Genomic DNA, 23,262 nt, shown 5'->3' with positions numbered 1-23,262 from the left:
ACCGACTGCGCCACCCAGGCACCCCTCCATATTTAATGTTAAAAATGTCCTCCTGATCGTGTTACATCTCTTGAGCTGTCACCAGGGAAGAGAAGTTCACCCCACTCCCTTGTCTGCCAGTTCTTACCTTAGGAACTATCGCCTGATACTGACACGAAGTCTTCTCTCCATTAAGGATGGTTCTGCCTTCTTCCCCAGATCCACTTTGAGACAGCTTCATACCCTCTCCACAGAGTCTTTTCTCTTTTGTACCAAGCAGCCACTGACTCTTCAAATATGGCAAAGGCCTGCTTGGTCTCCAGACCTCGCCTCACCCTTGTCCCCTCTGCATGCCACTGTGGGTGTATGGAGCCCAGACGGGAGAGTGATGCGTTACACATCTTCCACGTGCCACCCAACTCAAGACTTTGCTCATTTCACTGTGGATACATCACGTCTGTCTGGGCGATCAAAGATGAGTTTGTTTTATTGATGCTTCGTAGATGACCAGTAGGGATGATCCAGTCAACCAACCATTTATTGATTCACTTCACATTCACGATCTTGTACAGAATGACCCTATCAAGCCATATATATATATATATATATATATATATATATATATATATATATATCCTGCTATGGACTGAATGTTTATGTATCCTCCTCCCCAAATTTCATATGTTAAAATCTTAACCCCAAGATAATGATATTAGAGATGCGGCCCTTGGGAGGTGATTAGGTTCTAAAAGTGGAGTCCAAATGAATAGATTAGTGCCCTTATGAGAGGCCCCAGATTCGAGCCCTGTGTCAGGCTCTGTACTGATAGCTTGGAGCCTGGATCCTGCTTCAGATTCTATGTCTCCTTCTCTCTCTGCCCCTCCCCCACTTGCATTCCGTCTCTCTCTGTCTCTCAAATGTGAATAAATGTTTAAAAAAATTTTTAATAATAATAATAAGAGACCCAAGAAAGATTGCTCACTCCCTCCCACCATGTGAGGACACGATGGGATGTCGGCAGTCACAACCCATAACAGGGCCTTCACCAGAGCCCTACCGTGTTAGCACCCCAATCTTGGACTTCCAGCCTCCAGAACCATGAGAAGCAAATTTCTGTTGTTTATAAGCTTCCCAGGCTGTGGTATTTTGTTAGAGAAGTCTGAACAAACTAAGATACCACCTGTAATGGACATTATGATGTAACACCAGATTCCCCATCAGAACTCATTGTCCCATCTGCTGAGAGTGCTTCTGGTTGATTTCCCTGAGCTGTTAACTCTTCCTGGAAACTACCCTTGGCTGGAGATAGCTACCTCACCCAACAGGATAGTCACATCCAATGACTGGTCATTGGGGGATATAGAGGCTCAGAACTCTCCTTGTGACATTAGACAACTGTGAAGGGCCATTTCAGCCTCAGAGCACTGCGTAGGTCAGCTGAGACCTTTGTTGAGACTGCATTGCGGCCCAGCTTCTCCCAGTACTTGATCCTGCTTCCTTCCCATTCACAGAGTTTGATCCCCAGAGCTCCAACAGCTCCACATGCTAAAACCTCATCTCAGAGTCCACTTCTGGGGGACCCAACCTGCAGCACTCCCTCACCCCATTCCAGGGCCCTAACCCCACCAGACCTTAAATATACCACTCAGATGTCCTGTTTATTGCCATATCCCCAGTACCCTCTACAAGGCTTGGCACAGAGGAGGAATTTAATAAATGTTTAATAAATTGAATTTAATCTGCAAATTTGACCAGCCTGCCAGAAGTACCCTCCTCCAAGTCTTCTGTAGTAAGAATCTTGGCAGTCTATAAGCTATTTGCCAGTGGGTCAAAATAAACAACTTGCTAGTTAGCCATCTAGAGGTGCTCTCTGAGAGCAGTTAACGGTCCTGGCAGGTGTCTCAGGCCATACAGCCAAACACCAGAAGGCCAGTGCCAAGAGCCTACTTCCTTGGGGTCCCTGTCACCCCAGGTTCCAGGCCTCAGTGAGACCAGCTTATAATAGACAAGTGGGCACCGAGCCCAAAGCACTGCTCTTGTCCTGCACAGAGGGACTTCTCTCTGAGGCTGATGCTTAACCTTTAATCTTGTTTTGCTCTATCATTGTATCTTCTGGTTTTTAACCACATTATTTTTGAGCCATATGAATTTGTTATATTGCTGTAGGTTTCACAGGATCAAATATTGGGTATTTCATATACTCAACCTGAGTGTTATCCAGCTTAATTTTTGATTATAAACATTTATTCTTACTGTATCTAATTTGTCCTAAAACTTGCTTTTTTGTATGTTAATTTATACCTTTTTTTACATCTTACCACTTTGTTCTTTCATTCTTTTTGTTTTAGCTTGATTTGTCATTTTGTTCATTAGCATGTCCTTTTAAATTGGCTTCAGATTAACAAAGCCATTTTCCGTCCCACCACAAAGAGCTGAGTTCCTATGAGATTCTCCTTACAGCCCTTGAGGACTACTGGGAATGTCGCAATTGGTCTCTCCTTTAGGAGAAGACTGTCTTCCTCCTATCTACCCATGCCAAGTACTGCAAATAGGAAAAGATAAGGGGCGCCTGGGTGGCTCAGTCGGTTAAACGTCCAACTTCAGCTCGTCGTGATCTCGCAGCTTGTGAGTTTGAGCCCCACATCTGTGCTGTCAGCACAGAGCCTGCTTTGGATCCTGTCCCCCTCTCTCTCTGCCCCCCCACCCCATGCACACTCACGTGCTCTCTCTCTCTCTCTCTCTCTCAAAACTAAATAAGCTTTTAAAAAAAGAAAGAAAAGATAAAATATTAATCCATGTGCTTGATGCTTACTTTAGGGCACTGGTTCTCAACCTTAGCCCTACATCAGAGCCCCCTGAATTTTTTAAAATTCCAGTGCCATTGACATACAGTGGGTTATACTTTTCAGGTGTACAATATAATGATTCAACAATTCCATATATTACTTAGTGCTCATCAAGGTAAGTGTACTGTGACCCGCTTTACCTATTTCACCCATCCCCCCAAGCCACCTCCGCTCTGGTAACCATCAATTTGTTCTCTATGGTTAAGAGTCTGTGTCTTGATTTGTTTCTTTTTTCCCCTTTGTTCATTTGTTTGGTTCCTTAAATTCCACACATGAGTGAAATTATATGGTATTTGTCTCTCTCTGACTTATTTCACTTAACCTCATGCTTTCTAGATCCATCCGTGTTGTTGCAAATAGCAAGATTTCATTCTTTTTTTTATGGCTGGCTAATATTCATTGTACATACACCACATCGTCTTTATCCTTTCATCTATCGGTGGACACTTGGGCTTCCATGATTTGGCTATTGTAAATAATGCTACATAGACATAGGGGTGCCTGTAAGCCTTTGAGTTAGTGTTTTTGTGTTCTTCGGGTAAATACCCAGTAGTGCAACTACTGCATCATTTGGTAATTCTATTTTTAATTTTTTGAGGAAACTCTGTACTGTTTTTCAGAGTGGCTACATCAGTTTGCATTCCCACCAACAGTGCATGAGGGTTCCTTTTTCTCCACATCCTCACCAACATTCATTTCCTGTATTTTTGATCCCAGCCATTCTGACAGGTGTGAGGTGATATCTCATTGTGGTTTTGATTTGCATTTCCCTGACGATGGGTGTTGTTGAGCATCTTTTCACGGGTCTGTTGGCCGTCTGGATGTCTTCTTTGGAGAAATGTCTGTTTGTGTCTTCTGTCTCTTTTTTAATTAGATTGTTTGTTAGGTGTCGAGTTGTATACATTCTTTATGCATTTTTGGATACTAACCCTTTATCAGATATATCATTTGCAAATATCTTCTCCCATTCAGTAGGTTGCCTTTCACTTTTGTTGATTGTTTCCTTAGCTGTGCAGACGCTTTTTATTTTGATGTGGTCTCAATAGTTTATTTTTGCTTTTGTTCCCCTTGCCTCAGGGGACCTATCTAGAAAAAAGTTGTCACAGCCAACGTCAGAGAAATTACTGCCTGTGCTCTCTTCTAGGATTATTATGGTTTCAGGTCTCACATTTAGATCTTTAACCCATTTTGAGTTTATTTTTGTGTGTGGTGTAAGAAAGTGGTCTAGTTTCATTCTTTTGCTCATAGCTCTCCAGTTTTCCCAACATCATTTGTTGAAGGTGAATTTTTTTTTTTTTTAATACCAATGTTCAGCCATTCTCGATCACATGAGAATATTGGGGTGGGGTCCAGGCATTAATATTTCTTAAGCTCCCCCAGGTAATTCCAATGGCGGTAACTTTGAAAACCACTGGTCTGTGACTGCTCTTCAAAGTGTGGTCCGTGGACCCACAGCAACAGCATCACCTGGGAGCTTATGAAAGATGCAGAACCCGGAGCGCCTGAGTCACTCAGTTGGTTAAGAGTCCAACTCTTTGTTTCAGCCCTGGTCCTGATCTCCACAAGTTTGTGAGTTTGAGCCCTATATGTGCAGAGCCTGCTTGGGATTCTCCGTCTCCCTCTCTCTCTCTCTGCCCCTCCCCTGCTTGTGCTCTCTCTCTCCCACTCTCTGTCTCAAAAATAAATAAATAAACTTAAAAAAAATTTTTTTTTTCAGAACCTTAGGCCCCACTTCAGTCTTGTTGAATTCTAATATGCATTTAGCAAGATTCTCAGGGGATCTGTGTACATACTGAAATTTGAGAAGCATTGATTTAAAACACACTTTGATGGGGTTTGCATTTTCACCCTTCTTTTTAAAAACATCTTTGAAGACTTGAGGATTCTGCATCACAAATATTTGCAAGGTTAATCATTTCTATTCTCTTTTTGATTTACCCTATCTTATAGGAGATAGTAATTTGGCTAGTTGATGATAAAATGCCTCTTTCCCAGTTGGACTAAATTGTTTCTAATTAAAGACGTGGAGAAAGTTGAACTGATCAGAAGTCCCTCTTGAGGAGAGCATCATGTTTCTTTGGAAGGTTTGCCTGGAGAAGCCTGGTGGGGGAGAACAGAGCAGCCGTGGGCAGGACCATCGGCAGGTGCCAAAATCTGAGTGGAGGAAGAAAAGCACTCTGCTAAAACAAGGACAGAGTTGGCTCCTGAGAGGGAGAGGAGAGAGAGAAAGAGAGATGGGGGAGAGGGAGACACAGGCAGAGAAAAGAACTTTCAAGATCAGTGGAAGATGGGTACATGACCCCTCAAACTCTCCATAAGGGTAATGAACCCCTGGGTCTGGCAACAATTTGGGGGAAAACAGTGAAAAGTCTTAGTGCACCCAGGTTATGACATAGAAACGGAGTAGAGATTTGATGTTTGGATACAGAAGCTATGACCAAAAGGACCATGAGGAAAGTGGCCTTCTAAGGTCCACAGAAATCACCCAGGGAATGCTTTGGGCCATTAGAGGCTGTGACACTAGGGTGTAGAGTCCAGTTTATTTTGATATATAGGAGTGGGAAGGCCTTAGTTGAGGAGTGGGTTCAGTGTCTTGCTTCCCCCCTCCTGGATTGCTGGAGACAGGATAGGTCCTCCCCACTGACCGAGGCTGCTTGGAAACTGTAGGTTTGACTTAGGCTTGTTTGGGAAAAGCAAGCAATTCCTGGCTTCCCCAGAAGCTCCTGTCCCTGAATGGTATTTCCAACCACATTTCCCAGAGGTCCCTGAGGACAGTGAGAGCTCTTCCCTGTCTGACTCCAGGCTTCCAAAAAGCAGGTGCCACGTTTGCTCTTAAACTCTTAAAACCTTCAAGCCTTCGCTAAGTTGGGGCCAGAGCCTCCAGATGCTGTGCTGGAGAGGATGGCTTTCCTTCCTCCAGCTGGGAGGACCTGAGACTGTTTCCTCTCACAGGGAGAAAGTTGGACCATCTCTGCAACACTGTACCTCCCCCAAGCTTTCTCACTCAACCAAACTGAGCATTCTTTTGCTGCAGGATTTGGTAGAGGCAAGAAAGTGTTTCCCTTCCTCCCCTACTCAGTGGGACTCAGGACAAGCCTGGCCCTCGTACCCAGCGTGCTTCTCTTCAGACTGCTCGTGTGCTGGCCAAAACACGTCAGCAGCAAGCACGCCATCCTGGTGCCAAGGGGGTGTTTATAAAAATTGTCCAGATGCTTATTTCTCTATTCCAGAAATTGCCTTCTGTCTGATCCAGTTTACCGGTTTGTGCCAGAACACTGGGTCTTGAAAAACTGTAAAGAATATTTATCAACATCACCCAGAAGTTTTCTCCTTCAGCCATGCCATTCTTCAACCCCACCCCCAACAAGTACATCATTCTAAATTGTTAGGGATGGGGATTTCAATACATAGATATTTCCTTCTTTTTTTCATGTTTCTTTTCTCTTTCTCCGCACCCCCCCCCACCCCGTGTTTCTTAATTGTGGCAAAAGCATACCTAAAATTTATCATTTTCAAGCGTGCAGTTCAGTGGCACTAATATTCCATTTCGATGTTGGACTCAAACTGGGATTGTTGGCCGTCTTCCAAGAACTGCCTGCTTTGTTGCATCCCTCTGATCTCCAGCCTTGTTTTTGCTTATAGGACAATGACCAGAATGGCTCTCCTTAATGAAAAGTTTGTCTTCTAATCTCGCTTAGGCTCCCTGCTGTCCTGTAGGTGTGCCCAGCCATACAAAGCTGACTGGCAAGCCCCCGGGAAATCTGTGCGTCTCAGTGAAGTGCTCGTTTGTCTTTGGTGTGTTCTCTCTCTCTCTCTCTCTCTCTCCCTCTTTTCCTCTCTTTCCCTCTCCCTTTCCCTCTCTCCATGCCCCCCCTTCTTTTGGGTCCTGCCTTCACCTGTGAATCATAATAAGTGAAGACTCAGCGTGGGCTCGTGTGACTTCTGATTCCATCTGGATAAGTCTCTGAAGGATGTAGTTCTGCTTAAGTAGAGAAGGAAGGCAAGGTATCCGTGGTGGGATGTGGCACAACACAGAGACCGCTAACTCCAGACTTACTGCTCAGGACACACTGATTAAAGCAGGGCGTAAAAGATCTCTGCAACATAAATCTGAAGAGGGAAATCAGCGTTAAGATGAAGGTGCCAGAGTAAGAGAGGTTAGTTTTATCCTGAAAAAAATAGGAAGCCACGGAAGGTAGAGGAGGAGTCTAAATCAGTCTGGGTAAGGGAGAGCTTGTCCACAAAGAAGACGTGCTGTGGTTTGAGCTGCAGGCCTGCTGGGTCCAGGTTCTGCCATTAGAGCAGGAGAGGAGGGACCCAGGGAGTTGGTGGGCAAAACCCAGGAAGGACCAACCCAGAGAAGGTGGTTGGTGACCGGGAGTTGGGGAGGAGAAAGGTCTCGAAGGGGAGCTCCAGACATAGAAAGACTGCAGGAATAGAGCCAGTCACAGACAGGAACCGCATTCTGAAGAAGTAGCCCAAGCAATGGAGCAGATATTTGTCAGCCCTCGCCCATCTCTCTTCCACGGTGACATCTCCACACTGAAGGGTGCCCCTCGGGAACACCTGCCACCCACGGACGGTGGGCTTTTCTGACTGTGAGAGCCCACTCAGCCCACACATAGGAGCAGTCGGAAGTCCTCGAAAGTTAGTTACCCAGGGGCAGCCTCCTATCCGTATGGACAGGAGTGGTGGACAAATACCCCAGCTCCCTCACCCCTCAGGTGGGAATACTCTGAGGTGCGCCGTTTCTGAGTTCTCCGACGGGACTGAGCCTCCGTTGCCCACTTGGGAATGGGCTCGGTGGCACATCCTTCGTTGGTTGTCTTCCTTTGGCTGTCTATCGAAGTTTCCCTCAGTTCCCAAATAAATCATTCGCACCCTAATCCTTGTCTCTGGCCTCTTTCCAGGGGGGGCCCAACCCAAGGGAAGCCTCCCCCTTAGTGTGTAACCAGAATCCCTAGATATCCACTGAAGGTGTGCAACACTGAGCCCGGGGGTCCCCTCTCCCCTGCAGCCAGCCCTTCGCTGTGGTCTTCTGGGTCTAGTTAACCCAGCCAGGGGAGGAAACAGACACAGGGGGCTTCACAGAGGCAGGGCACCTGGGCACGTGCACCACCTCTACCACCAAGGCCATGGACAAACTCAGGGCTGGGAAAGGGCCCTGGGGGCCTGGAGCCCCCTTCACCACATTGGAGGGAAGACAGGGAAGGTTGTGGACATCGAGGGGACCCCACTGGGGGCAGCAGGTGGGGTTCTCTTGCTAACCTGTCAGACGCTGAGACTGCTTTGCTTCTCTTCATCAGACTGGAGTCCTGGGGACTTTGTGGGGCATCTGTCTGCCACCTTGTGCTCTCCACGCCTAACTCTAAGGCAGAGGAAAAGGATTTGTTAGTTTGATCAGAAAGGAAAAGGAAAGTGATATTGGGACCGCCCACGATAGCACCGAGGCTGCCCACTCTCCAGCTGGCCCTCTGGCAAAAAATGGCCGGGGTTTGCCCATTGACTTGCCTCGGTGCTGAATAAAGAGCTGATGGGGTCTCAGGCTGCTGTCCACATCAGTCATTACCGGGAACTGGTACTGACCCCAGTAGCTTGCTGGAAATTAGTGCGGTGAGGAGAGGTCATCCGGATGCAAACAGGAGATGCCAGACCAATGAGTGAGATGCTGTTGCCAAGCCCAATCTCAGTCCCTCCCAGGCTGAGCCAGGCCCGGCGACTGGGGCTACAGTCTGAACGGTCACGGGGCTACAGGCCCTTAAAAGAGGTTCAGCCGTTCTCTCAACCTGGCCCCTGACACTTCACTGCCCACTTCTCAGCTCCTGTCAGGGATGAGGTCAGGGAGTCCCCTTGCCTGACCTCACAGTGGTCCCCTAGCTGGCATGCTCCTCTCAGCCCCCTCCCTGCCACTCTCTAGGGGCCACAGGCATGTTCCTGGATCTCCTCCAAACCCTACACGGCCCATGGGAGGCTGGAGCAGGGCTGGGCAGGGAAATCTCAGGGCCTTTCAACACAACCAAGCCTCGCCATCATTTTTACTTTGTCATGACCTCTCCCTGGAGGTGCAGGCCACTCTCCGAGGAGGGCTTGGCCTCCTCCCCAGCGCACGGCAAGGTGTTCCCATCCGCTCTGGAGTTTCCAAACCTGTCCCATCTGGTACGCACATCCCCCACCCCCAGTATTTTGACCAAGAGGGAAACAAGGGAGCAAGTCTGGACTCTTCAGTTCTCATCCCCCCACCCATAGCTCCTTTCCTGGAGCCCAGAAAGGGTCCTGCTCCTGCCTTCGCCACCGTGTGACATAAAGTGCGTGTCCCCACACCATGACTTCGAGTGGGACACCGCTGAGTTTTCCCAATACTTTAAGAGGAACTTAGTGGAGCTTAGAAGGCCCTTTCACATATCCACAAAGCCCAGCTCTGGCAAGCACAAATCCTTGCCTTCCGCCATTCTCGTTCTGAAGGGGGCTTCCCTGAGAGCTCTTCCTGCTTCCTGAGCATCAACCACTGAACGCTAACTCCTTTGTCTCCCTCTGGGTCTTGTTTCATCCATGAATCATAACAAGTTGAGGCCCTGGGAACGACAAGAACTGTCAGCAACAAGGAGTGCATCCTTGAGTGTCGAGGGTTAACACCAGATCTGGATCTGCTCGGAAGTGACCTTGACCTCCCGCTTCCCACCGCCTGGTTTCCTGGAACCCATAGTAAACATGAAACATTTACACGGGCTTGCAGGCTTTGGGCCTCCTTGACTCACACAGGATGAAAAGCCGATGGAGAGCAAAAGCTCTGGTTTCTGTGTCAAGGTGACCCGCAAGCACCTTGGCTCCCACTGTGGCAGCCGTACACCCCCTGTGGTCAAGGAGGCCAGAGAAGCTGGGAGCTTGGGGGGCTGCTGGCCCTCCTGATATGGAGATGTTGGGTATCCTTTGTCTCCATTCCTCTATCCTTCTATGAAGATAAGCCTACTGGTCAGGGTTCTCCAGAGAAACAGAACGCACAGGATGTGTGTATACATAATAGAGAGAGATTTATTTTAAGGAATTGGCTCATGTGATTGTGGAGGAATGATGAGTCCAAAATCCGATGGGGGAGGCTGACAGGCTGGAGACTCAAGGAAGAGTTACGGTTCGACTCCCAAGGCAGTCTGCTGGCAGAATTCCTTCTTGCTCAGTGGAGGTCAGTCTTTGTCCTATTAAGGCCTTCAAGTGATTGGATGAGGCCCACCCACACGGAGGGCAATGTGCTTTACTCCAATTCCACTGATTTAAATGTTGATCTCATGGAAAAAACACCTTCACAAAAGCATTCAGAATGTTTGGCCAAATATCGAAGCACGTGGCACAGCCAAGTTGACACAAAAAACTGACCATCATACTAAGTAACCATAGTAAACATAAGGCGATTGATTGCATCTCGAAGCTTCTATTATGACCATAATTGTAACCCACAACTACTGTCTAAGTGCAATCACTGATGTTTCTCTAAGTGCCATTCTGCTCCAAGGGTCTGTGAAAGGCACATTGGCGCAAGAGGGGACCATTTTTTTCCCCACCTGACCACTGGCATCTACAGCCCTGTCTGCAACTATGCAGGGAGACTTTCCCCTACTCTTTCCTTGGCTCTTGCTTTCCTCGCAGACCACACAACAGCCAAGCTTGGGGATGGGCACCCAGCATCGTGCTGACTGCCCAAGAGTCACCCCTTGGCTGACCTGGTCCTTGGAAGGCCCTGGAAGAAGGTCTGCTACTCACGGAGAAGACAAAAAATGCTCAACTGTGGTCTTTTTTTTTTTTTTTTCAAACTTAAGGTCTATTTATTTGAAAGAGAGTGAAAGAGAGTGAGCAGGGAAGAGGCAGAGAGAGAAGGAGACACAGGATCCAAAGCAGGCTCCAGGCTCTGAGTGGTCAGCACAGAGCCTGATGCGGGGCTTCAACTCATGAACCATGAGATCATGACCTGAGCTGAAGTTGGAGGCTTAATCTACTGAGCCACCCAGGTGCCCCTCAACTGTGGTCTTAAAAACGAACATCCCCTCTCATGATGCACAAGACTTTATAGTTTGCAAAGCATTTTCACATCCACTATCAGTTTGAGCCTTCCCAAAGCATGCGAGAAAAGTCTTGATTCTGGCCTCTGCTGCTGCCTGAGGCAGTCAAAGATGGAGCTTTCCAGATTTCCTCCGCCGGCTGACCCAGGGGCTGCCCTAACATGTCTCACTTGCTCACGCTGGCACAGACATGTGGGGGACCCGGGGGAGGCTCAGTGATGGCAGGCTTCAAGAACCCCTCCAGCTCCGAGTCCCTCAGCCTCAAAGATACGTCAGGCTGCCAGCCCAGTCCTGAAGACAGAGAAGCAAGCCATGCCCTGGCACTCCATCAGCCACTGAGTCCCCAAAAGGCCAGGATGTCTGGTCTGGCTTACAGCCTTGAAAAATGGACTCAGCTCGTGTTATCAAGAAAGCCAACAAACGGCCCCGGGAAGTTATAAAAGCCCTTCAGCTTCTCATCTGGCAAGACAGCGTCTGGAAGCCCCGGGTTCTCTGTCTGCTGAGCCCCATCCAAGCCCAGTGGACAGGGTAGCACAGACACAGCTGTGGTTGTGTGTGCCTGTGCGTGTGTGAGTGTGTGTGCAGCTGTGCACATAGACGCATATATTTGTGAGTGTTTGTGAATAAGCGCGTGCATGTGGATAAATATGTGTGTGGATAAGTAGGTACCAGGTGTGGGGAAAGGGGGGCCACGAGGCCAACGTCAAGCACATTTGAGTTGAAAACCCAGCCGGAGTTACTGATAAAGAAAGGAGAGGGCCGGGGCGCCTGGGTGGCTCAGTCGGTTAAGCGTCCGACTTCAGCCCAGGTCATGATCTCATGGCTCGAGAGTTCGAGCCCCACCTCGGGCTCTGCGCTGACAGCTCAGAGCCTGGAGCCTGCTTTGGATTCTGTGTCTCCTTCTCTATCTGCCCTTCCCCTGCTTGCACTCTGTCTCTCTCTCTCAAAAATAAAGATTAAAAAATAATAATAATAAAAAAAGAAAGTAGAGAGCCAAGTCCTCAGCAAGACCCATAGTTCACAGGGAAGCCTGTGGTCCCTGCCCTTGGAGAATATGTCTGTGGAGGAAATAGACACACAGCAAATACTCAGATCCTAGGACGCTGTGGGGACTGTTTTAGTTCAGAACCAGAGCCAAGGCAATGAGAGAACTTCCCCATGCAAGACCGTGCATGTGGCCCCAGAGCTGGATGGATGTGGGGGAGGCTCTTCTGCCCTCCAGGGACCTCAGACTACTGCTGGGGCAGCCCCCAACACAGCAAACAGACCAGCGATCAAGAGCACCAAAGGGCCCCAACCAGGTGCTACATGAGAGAGGAAACAAGCTGTGTGAGGTCTGGAGAAGCAGGGACACGGCTGGCCGGAAGGGCTGGCCAGCAGCGTCCATGGGCTCAGTGCCACAAGGGGTAGGTGGTCAGGGCACGGAGAGCCACTCTTAGTGAGCAGCAGTGACTGTCAGAAGCCCAGGTACTTGGCCCCCACCTCTCTGCTTCTCTTCAGTCCCAACCTGGCAGGAAACATCATAAGCCCAGAGGCGGGTCTGCCCTTAACATTTGTGAAGAGGTGAGAGGAGACAACAAAGGGAGGCTCCTAACACACAGCCCACACCCCTCTCACGGCAGCCCTGCACCACACAGGGCTTTGCCTGCACATGTGTGGACAACTAAGCCTTCCAGTCCAACCTCTGTCCATAATCCTGCCTCCCTGGTCATGCTTGCCAATGGCACGGGCTAACCTTGGCACAACAGACCCAGAGAAGATGGCCACACGGGGCACAGTGGCAGGATGAGGCCATTTTTTTTCTTTCTTTTTGTATTCTCAAGTTAGTTAATATACAGTGTAGTCTTGGCTTCAGGAGGAGAACCCAGTGATTCACCTCGTACATATGACACCCAGTGCTCATGCCAACAAATGCCCTCCTTAATGCCTGTCACCCATTTAACCTACCACCCCCACCAACTCTCAGTTTGTTCTCTGTATTTAAGAGTCTCTTATGGTTTGCCTCCCTCTCTGTTTTTATTTTATTTTTCCTTCCCTTACCCTATGTTCATCTGCTAAGTTTCTCAAATTCCACATATGAGTTAAATCATATGATATCTTTCTATGATATTTAGCTTAGCATAATACCCTCTGATTCCATCCACGTTGTTGCAAATGGCAAGATTTCATTCTTTTTCATCACCGAGTAATATTCCATTATATATATATATATATATATATATATATATATATATATACCACGTCTTCTTTATCCATTCATCCGTTGATGGACATTTGGGCTCTTTCCATACTTTGGCTGTTGTTGCTAGTGCTGCTATAAACATGGGGGTGCATGTGCCCCTTCGAATCAGTATTTTTGTAGCCTTTGGATAAATTGCTAGTAGTGTAATTGCTGGGTCGCAGGGTAGTTCTATTTTTAATTTTTTGAGGCACCTCCATACTGTTTTCCAGAGCAGCTGCACCAGTTTGCATTCCCACCAACAGTGCAAGAGGGTTCCCGTTTCTCCACATCCTCGCCAACATCTGTTTCCCGAGTTGTCGATTTTAGCCACTTGTACCAGTGCGAGGTGGTCTCTCATTGTGGTTTTGATTTGTATTTCCCTGATAACAAACACTATTGGGCATCTTTTCATGTGTCTGTCGGCCATCTGGAGGTCTTCTTTGGAGAAGTGTCTATTCATGTCTTCTGCCCATTTCTTCACTGGATTATTTGTATTTCGGATATTGAGTTTGGTAAGTTCTTTATAGATTTTGGATACTAACCCTTTACGGATGTGGACATTTGAATAGAAGATTCCAAAGTCCTGCTTACCCTGAGTGTGGCCTGGAAGTGAGGGAGGTGACAGGGGGTCAGGAACCCCTAGTGAGCAGGGGTTCTCTAAAGCAGGACTGCCCAAAGCATGGTCCACAAAGCAGACCCAGCCCTAGAGCCGCACTCTGCACCCTGACTAGGTTAGCATAGAAATCGAAGAAGCATTTAGGAAGCTTGTAGCAACTTGACCACCTAATTTTGCCTCTTGAATCTAATTAAACCAAAACTGGGGCTTTGTTTTGTGCGTTTTTCTTTAACATTTCGCTTCTCTAGTAATTCATTTTTATTGTAGTTTACAAAAGCATTGGTCCACAGCAGATTGGGAGATTTAAAATCTGGTCCTTCAGCACAGTCTGAAAAGCTTTGCTCTGCAGCACCGAACAAGGTCAGAGATCCCGAGTGCCCAGGTCTAAGGGTCACACTTCCTGGAAGTTATGTCTGGGGAATAGGCAGCCCAGTCTCTCTGCGGGATATGCGGAGGCTGGCCCCAATCAGCCAGTCCTTCAGAGTGAAGGCAGCAGGGCCCTCCGGAAAAGGCCACCGTGAACAAAGGCTCTCACGGTGGGGATTGGAAAATTTCCTGCAGATGACATCTGTGCTACACACAGGAGTCCCAATACTTGAGTCTCTGCTGAGCCATTTGCCAGGCGGGCAATCCTGACCCAAGGCACCTTCCCTCTCTGAGCCTGTTTCCTCATCTGCAAAATGGTATAAGTATTAAAACAGGATAAAGCATCTGAAACCCTCAACCCACTCAGCATATGAGGTGTTAGGAGGCTGTGAACTCAGAACCAGCTATTCCTGCTGTGCTCACACCCAGGATGGCAGGAGAGACCCTGGGTGGGGGAGTAGACATCAATAGGCCAGACCTGGATCCATATGCCCTCTACCTAGGAACTTGATCTCTGGTGGCCCTCACTCCCACAAGCCTCCTGGACCCCTGCAGTCACAGGGCCTGCTAGCAACTCTGCAGGGAACACTCCCACCCAGTGGGGCCTGAGTCATTGCTCCTGTGGGCCCCCAGAGAGGGATGAGGGTTAGCAGGAACCTAGGATCCCGGTAGGAATACAGACACTTAATGGTTCCCATATGGTGAGCTCAGAAGCAACAAATACTAGACATATTACTCAGCCCCCACAAGGCCCCGTACCCAGAGATGGCGAGAAGGGGCAGGGCTGAACTGGTGAGAGTGTAAACTTGGAGGTCAGAAGATCTGGGGTCCAGTTCTGATGACATCGTTCACAAGCTGTGTGACTTCTAGCTAATACTATGGAGGATTCATCTTGGGTCAGGTTTCCCAGAAGCAGAGCCTGAAACAGGGATGCGGGTGTGCACAGGTTATTGGGTGGAGAGAGGGGTTCTCAGGTAAAAGAAAGTAAGGGACACAGGGTAGGAGACGGAGCTTAATTGGGCTGTGGTCTCAGCTGGAATCTAGCTTCAGAAGCCTGACCCCATGTGGAGCTCTGGAGTACAGATGGCACCACAGAGTTGTCCCTCCCAGAAACAAGGAGGCTGAGCGGTTACACTCCCAAATCAGTAAGTCATTGACCAAAATCATTACACCCCATATCAGTAAGTATAACCAGGTGTGGTTATACTCTCCCAGGCTTCTTCCACAGGGCAGCTCCCATCAGCCAAGAGAAGATTGGCTCCCATCATTCTCCCAGAGAAGATTCCAGAGGTAAGCCCTCAGTAGCCAATGCATGTAGCTACTGGGGGAGGGTCCCGTGTCCTGGGCACCAATAATATCTACTACAGAGTTGTTGTTGGAATTAGTGAGATCGTTGACATGAGTACAGCCGTGTCCACACACACACGACACTCAATAATGCCAGTCACATTGCGTCACAAGATCACAATTCTAATATTGGCTGTGCAATATTGCTAATGCTCAATATTGCCAATATTGGCAAACACACTCTCATGGTACCTTTGCCAAGTCCTTTTACCACCCCATTCCTCTTAGCCTAAAGCACCCTATCAAGGGGAGGGGGTCTCCCGGTTGTTCTCTAAGGTTCCTTCCAACTCTCAAGTTCAGAATTCCAGGTTCTATGCACTTCTGGGTTAAAGACCCTGTTGTAGACCCTCTTAATCTCCCAGATTTAGTATACCAAGAAATATAGTGAAAAACTTCTGGTAATACAGGAGGTTTCACAGAATGCCACCCACCCCAACCTACTTGCCCCAAATTCCCTACGTCCTCGCTGGCCACGCATGTTGTCTAATTTTCCATCATTCCAAAGGGCTTCACTCTTTTTGTAAGGCCTGACCCCTCCACGTTTACTTATATTTCCAGTGCCTTGAGAGGGGTAGTATATTTAGTATGTGATGGCTCAATGATTTAAAAAATAAGCTGAAAGCTGCGATCAATGGGCTCCTCCACAACTGGAGGGTCCTGGGAACTAGTTGAGAGGGAATCAAAGAGGGTGGAAGTTCTGTTGACAGTGGTGTCCAGGACGAGTGTCTGTGGCAGAATATGAGTCGTGGAGCATTCTCAGCTCTATTCCCACCACTTACACCCTCCCCACAGCAGTCCCACTCTGCTGGACCCCCAGGCAGTCCTGGCCTCTTCTTCTTTCCTTCCCATCTTTTCCCACACACCAAAACTTATCTCTCCCATGTCCCATCTCCCAACCATGCAAGGTTCTTTGCTCTCTGCCAACGACTGAAGGTGAAGGAGCAGATTGGTTAACCCAAGACATGACATGATCAGCAGCAGAGGGCAGTAACGGGACCCTGGGCACCGAACTGGGGGTTACACTCGGACTCTATTCCCTCCCCTGCGCTATTTGTAACCACGGTCAGTTGCATATATGAACAGAAGTTTTTCCCCTCCCTGTGCCTCCACCCTTACAAAGTGACTTTGCTGCTCCTTCCCTCAAGAGGCGAAGTCTCCCTCCACTCCTTGTACCTGAGCTTGGCCAGGTGATTTCCTCTAAATAATAAGACAAAGGTGATGCCAGCAGTGACTTGAAGAGAGCTGTGGGGGGGGGGGGGGATTGCTTCTCTTGCTGCTCTCAGGAAACCTACAGCCACCATCCTACAAGCAAGCCTGGGCTAGCCTTCTAGAGGAAGAGAGACCACGTAGTTCAGTTACCCCATCATGCCAGCCAACAGCCAGCCAATCACCAGTCTCGTGAGGGAGGCCACCAAATCTCAGCTGACTGCAGACTCACAAGTAAGTTAAACAAGATCAACAGAACTGGCCAGCCAAAATTACTGACTCACAGAGATCATGAACTAAGTACATGGTGTTATTTTAATACACTACGTTTAGGGGTGGCTTGTTACGTGCCAATAGCTAACTGATACAATAACAAACTTGCATGGTCAGTCAGAGAGGCAGAGAAGCATGGGACCGAGTCCTTGGACTGGACTTTACATTTCTCTCTTTGTTGTACCACAGTCTTGGTTGAGTCATCAGACACACACACACACACACACACACACACACACACACTGAGACTCAGTTTCCTCATCTTTGAAATGGAGACAGGGTAACTGTCCCTCTTGGGGTTGTATTGCTTCTTCTTATGCAGCCCCAGAGCATCGCTCATCCTCAGTCTTCCAGGTTTCCTGCACTCAGAGCAGAAATCCCTCCCTCCCTCACCCCCACTGAACCCCAGGGGACTCCAAGAGAATGTGTGACTTCCACCACAGCCCCAGCATCCACCCTTCGTGGTCAATCTGAGAAGGGTCAGAGGGGCTTGGTATCTGGTGGGTGCGAGTGTGGGAACAGTTTCTAGAAAAATTTATGAAAAGCAAAACACAAGCTTCTCCCCTGGGAAAGAAAGAAGGAAACACTCAGCTCCAGTTGAAAGACAAATTTTTGAAGAAGGAAAGTTTATTTAGAGAATAACCAAGCCCCTAAATCAACAAGCTGTGGCCTTATCTCTGAGCATGTGGGTCATTATGATTCTCTCTGCTCTGCTGACCACTCTTGGCCAGGCTGGACCTTGGGGCAGAGCCCTTGGGCCCAAGGTGGCCGAGGAGGCAGAGCCCTGGGGACTGAGCCTTGGGTCCAGTCATGTGCTGAGAGCCAGAGTTGGGGAAGAAGAGGTGCCAGCAAATGGGACGCTGCAGGCTGCCCTATTGGCTTTTATTTTTAAAACTCCTTATCATTTCTCTGGAGATTTTTTTTTTTTTACTGCCTCGGGCTGCGTGCTGAAGGAGGTCCAAGCTGTGTGCCCCTATCATCCTTCTGTGTCCCCTGGGGCCCCCACCCCACACATTATTGTTCTGTGAAGACAGAGAGACCATATGCACTATGCTAGTTTTCAGGAGGTTTTTAGGACTGGCCGAATGCAGGCAAGACTCTTTGAAGCAAACCTTATATCTGACAAGTCGGTAGACTCAAACAGTAGACTCAAGGTAATTATTCCATTTTCTGAACGATTTGCAGCTTGACCAAAGGACCAGACATTTCTTTTCTTTCATGGGATGTGACTGAGAGCCTCTTACTTGACATTAGAGACCTTACCGAAACTAATCTACTCTTTGGAGACTACCTTGGGGTCAAAAGCAAGGATCTCGATTGGCAGCAGCATGGAAGGACGCCACCTGCAAGGCACCTGGGGTCCACATGTGGCCCACGTCCAGGAACAAGTGTCGTGGGCTCTGACAAGGGCCTTCCAACTCTAAATCTCTTGCCATCCTGCTCCCCAAACTACCTTCTCCAGGGCCCATAGCCTTTCCTGAGACTTGCCATCTTACCGACAGGGAAGAATTCCTCTCTTACTTGGATCTCCCTAGATGCAAACCCCAAGGCAAGGAAAATTATTCCGGAAAATAGTGTTTGGGGGACAGGGTGGGGAAATGACGTGGGGAAGGGAAGAGAAAGCAGTCAATATCGTTTATTATTACTTATGTTGAATATGAACACGAATATATCTATATACTACACAAATATTAAAAGCAATGGTCCAATCCCTCTCTATCCCATCTGTTGAAGAGAGAGATTCATTCTAGAGCACAAGGCAGGGGAGGGGGGAGGCAGTGAAGGCAGAAATGCCACTTCGATGCAGGGGAAAGATCACTAGACTAGGAGACAAGGGTCCTGGTTCCAGTCCTGGCTCTACCATTGGCTTGTTTGGTATTCTTTCTGGACCTCAGTGTCCTCATAGGCGAAATGAATTAGATGAGAACCACTTGGCCTTTCAATATTCTGCAAACATACTCTATTAGCCAGGAGGCAGTTGCAGAAACTGAAAACTACTTGAACTGTACTAAGCAAAAGTAGATTTAATGCGAGACACCAGGGATTTAGAGAACTTTCGGGAGGCTGAAACCACACAGCTGAACTAGCTCAGCAGAGGAGCTGTTTCTGATGCCACACACATAGGACCACAACACCTCACCGGCACGGGGCATCACAGGTCCCCGGTGCAGCGCTTGTTCTAGAGTAAGGGCATACTCTGCAGACCTCCACAAGAAAAAACACATGGATGCCCTGATCCCTGCCCCTCAACACCCATGAACTTAGCGACTAGACACTGGAACGCACTACAGAAAACCCCAGCATCTCAGTGGCCAAAGCCTGCTAGCCAGAACAACCAATGGAAGCGGCAGAAAGTTGGCCTCGGTTTCAATCTCGTTCAGAACCCTAGCTTCCGGGGAGTCTGGCAAATGTGGGTTTTGATGTTCCAGCCCCTCCATATAAAAAGGGCACTCGAAGGAAGTTGACATGGATGGTGAGCCCAAGGCACTCTATCCCCCCCAGGTGCTCTGGGCCCGCACAGCTGTGCGGCACACCTGAGCTTCAAAGAGGTGTTGGACATAGCCCTGTCCCCAAAAAGCTTATAGTCCAACTGTGTAGCCTAAAAGTGCAATACAATGGTGCAGTTACCAGTAAAAAGTCAGTACCAAAAGATGTGGGGGAAGAAAGGCAGGAAAGGACTCGAGGCAAGGGGGTAGACAGTTGCTTCCAGGATGACAAGAAAAAGTGCAGAGAGGAAAAAACGTGACTCCTGGAAGGTCAATTAGGGAGAGAGGCAATCTAAGGGGAAGGAGCAGAAGACGCACGGGCACAGATGGACAAGTAGTCATTTGAGAAACAGCTGTGTGAGATGCAGGGCCAAGGCAGGAGGTGCACAGGGTAGGGGGACTGGCCACACAGGTGAGGAAAGGTGGACCCAGCAAGGGTTGCAAGCCATGCAGAAGACCTTCGAGGGCATGGGACACCAGTGAAAGATTTTAAGCAGAAAAGAAATATGGGTACAACCAGTCTGGTAATCTGGATCCCTGTAAAGAGAAACCGGAATTCTAGAAATCCAAAAGACTGGACCAGGAGATTCAGGGAAAGACAGACTAAGAATAGAGGGACAGGAATGCGGAGTGGGAAAAATCACAAGGAACTGACTTCTGGTCCAAAGTGAGCTTCTGCAGGCACAGCTGTGCTTAGTGCTTCATGTAGCTGCGTCAGGGTGAGAGGCCACAGGTCAAAGTCAGTGACCAATGCAGTTTCACTAAGCAAGAATATTCTCAGTGACTTGTCCCTTCATGGAAACCCTGCCTTACCCAAAATGGATGGAAAGTTCTAGAGGTGAGGAGTGAATTGGGGAAGAGAGAGCATGAGCGAGGGGAGACAAAGAGAAGGGAAGAAAAACAAAAGTCTGTGATTAGGTGTATTCCCAAACCATGCTGACCAGTACTAGGATGTAGTCCCAGATCACAGCCTAGCCCACGTGCCTTCTTTGAGAGCTGAACTTGGCCCCTCAAATCCTGAGTGGTTCTCTGCAATCCCCTGGGACTTGCACAAAGACCTTTCTCAGTGACTTTCACCCCCAGTCTTTGGGAAGCTTATTTCCATCCGTGAAGAAAGAGAACTGTGCCTCCCTCCTCCGCCTCCCCCATCCATTGCCCAGGAACCTTTGTTCTTTCTTCACCAAACACTTCTCCAAGTTCACGAGGAGAACAAATGTGCTCTCCTGGGAGCAGCATCTGAGATGGAGATTGGGTGCACATAATCTAGCGGAGGAGGGACCTCAGGAGAATGGGAATGAGAAAAGCAAATGGGGCAGAGGACAGAGCTGAGCAAGGATGTGCTCTCAGCTGGAGTCTAGCATAGAGCTCTGGGCATGAATGGCACCACAGAGTAGACATACTTTGAGGTAAGAGGGCCAGTCTTTTGTATCATGTCAATTGTTGGCTAAAAGCTGCCCTTCCCCAGCAGGGGACATGTAACCTCCAAGAGGAGATAGTTCGCACTCAGCTGAGGGAAATTCTAGGGAGAAAGAGCCCCTTGTGAGCCTTCAGCAGCCAACACAACCACTCCACAGCAATGGAGAAACCATACCCCCTCCTGGCAAAGGGAATCTGGACAGGGCACCAACAGCATCCAGTGCAGGTGAAATGCTCATTTTGTCAAGCTCACTGCACTGGATCCTTTTCTCCTCACCATGCCTGTCTTCTAGGAGACTCCCTGTAAAAAGTCAAAAGAGCCCTGACCTTGAGGAGAACAAGTGAAGAGTACAAGTGGCCCCATGGGTCTCTTTCACATGGCTATGGGTACGCCATGAATCCAAGCAAGTCTTCTGGAACACAACTTCTCCCACCTTCCACTCTCTGGCTCAGCCCAGGTCTCAGGAACCTGTACCCCCCACAATAACTGGTCCACAGAAGAGTTCACTAAACTTGTTCTGTGGTCCCACAGGTATTCAGCTTGGCTGCCCCTAAGCACTGGGAAAGATGTTCCTTCCAAGTTGAGAGAGCTCTCTCAGATAGCTTTACATGAGCATAGTTCTGGCTAAGCTGCAAAGTAACTACATGAGCTGCTTCTCCAATTCAGGATATGATATAGAACACCTTCTTTCATATTGTCTTAATTAATCATTCAAGACCTATTAGTAGAAGTCCAACATCTCTGTGTCAAGCAGACTCCTCCTTGCAAATTTTCTAAGGAACTTGGAGCCTGAATCAGTTTGAAGAGGGTTCATTCTTGCTTCCAAATGCCAACAGGAGAGAGAACTGGAGTCTCGCCAACTTCTGGGGCTGTAACTTCTTATTTTTTGTCAGTGTCCAAGACAGGTCGTTTGCATCCTTGTCCATGGCTGATGGACTTCCCTGGCCCAGATGCACGGAAGGCCTCATGTTTGGCATCCAAGGCTGCAACCATATTAGTTTGCAGCCCATGCTCACTCACCAGATCCCAGAGATGACAGCTATGATAGAAGACTCCCACCTCCACACATGTTGGACAGAGCAGGTTCTCCCTCACCAACCCCTTGGTCTTCATACCAAGCCCCATCCTCAGCTTAGTGAACTCCACTTCTAGAACCTCATGGCTCCTCCCAGCCCCTGGGCTTGGTCCACCCCAACAGGTTTCCATAACTTGGCATCTCCAGGAACAGACATTGAAATCTTTGTCCTTTTTCTCATGAAAGATCCTGAGACCCTTATGCAAATAAGTTCTTCTAGTAACCTAGAGCTCTGCATAATGGGAGAAAGTTTCCCTCAGCTCCACAAAACAAAAGACTTAGGACAGGTACTCTGGAGTCCTCTTGTATGTTATTCATTCAGTGTTCTGGTTCTTCCCTCCCTCTGGCTCAAAATAGAATTGCACTTCTCTGCCCTCTTGTGGTCCAGGTGGGACATGTGATCAGTTCTGGCCAATAAGGTATAAATATAAGTGACACATATCACCAGGGCTGGCTACATAATTTATAGGGCCCAGTGCAAAATAAAAGTGTGGGGCCCTGGTTTTTAAATTCTTAAGGTTTTCAAGATGGCGACAGCAGAGCATTAAACCAAGCACGGAGCCCTTCTGAGCCTGGGGGGCCCTGTACATAGCTTACATGCCCATGAAACTGGCTTTACTTGCCACTTGCAAATTGGAGCATTTAATTACCTACGTGAAACACTCCAGAGGTCTTTCTTTTCCTCCAGAAGACCAGCAACATTTGAGATTGTGGCTGCTTCATCAACCTGGGTCCCTGACAGCTACCAGGAGCAGAGCTCCTCCTCCACAACCCATAATGGACAGGTGGCATCGCAATAAATAAGCCTTTTTGTGGAGTTGTTTGCTATTGCAACATAGGTATCCCATCCTGATTGAGGCACACCCTAACCCAAGACAATAGCTTTCTACTAGGCATATATTTACCCCTGTAACACTGCCACTCATTTATCCTTTCTAAGCCCAAACGATAACTGTCTCCCCCATCCTGTCAATCTCATGAACAGCTAGCTCCTTCACTGGATGAAAATCTGTACCTGGTTATGAACCACTTGCATAACTTTTCCAGGGCGTCTGACCCTGGGTAAGCCCTCAGGAACTGGAATTCTAGAGATTCTAAATATTTTGAAGTTTTCCATCAAAACTCCTTGGACTCTTGTACTCCACATTATAAATGCCAACACAAAAGATCCTAAACAAAAAGCATTAACTCACAGAACTAGAAGTGCAGAGGTAGGGTAAGCTCTGGCTCCGTTTCTTAGAGACTCTCTCAGCTTCGCCCTCCTCTGAGGGGAGCTTGTTCTCCGGCTCCCTTCTCAAGGTGGCAAAATGGTGCCCAGCAGAAACAGGGGCAGTGCGTTGCTTTGTTCAAAATAGTGGAGAACACAATGAACCTTTCATTTA

General features: G+C 48.3%; 1 long non-coding RNA gene across 1 annotated transcript; it reads right to left on the bottom strand.

The window, feature by feature from the left end:
- Positions 1 to 6,761: 6,761 nt before the first annotated feature.
- On the bottom strand, positions 6,762 to 22,046 carry LOC128311146 (uncharacterized). The gene is made up of 3 exons (XR_008289197.1): positions 14,836 to 22,046; positions 8,094 to 9,397; positions 6,762 to 6,935 (listed from the first exon to the last, which is right to left on the bottom strand). It is a non-coding gene; the product is annotated as an uncharacterized LOC128311146 (long non-coding RNA).
- Positions 22,047 to 23,262: the final 1,216 nt, after the last annotated feature.

Source organism: Acinonyx jubatus, chromosome A3, assembly GCF_027475565.1.
Source record: "Acinonyx jubatus isolate Ajub_Pintada_27869175 chromosome A3, VMU_Ajub_asm_v1.0, whole genome shotgun sequence".
Lineage (NCBI taxonomy): Eukaryota > Metazoa > Chordata > Mammalia > Carnivora > Felidae > Acinonyx > Acinonyx jubatus.
Note: the sequence above shows the minus strand (reverse complement) of the source record. Positions and strands in the feature narration are given on the sequence as shown.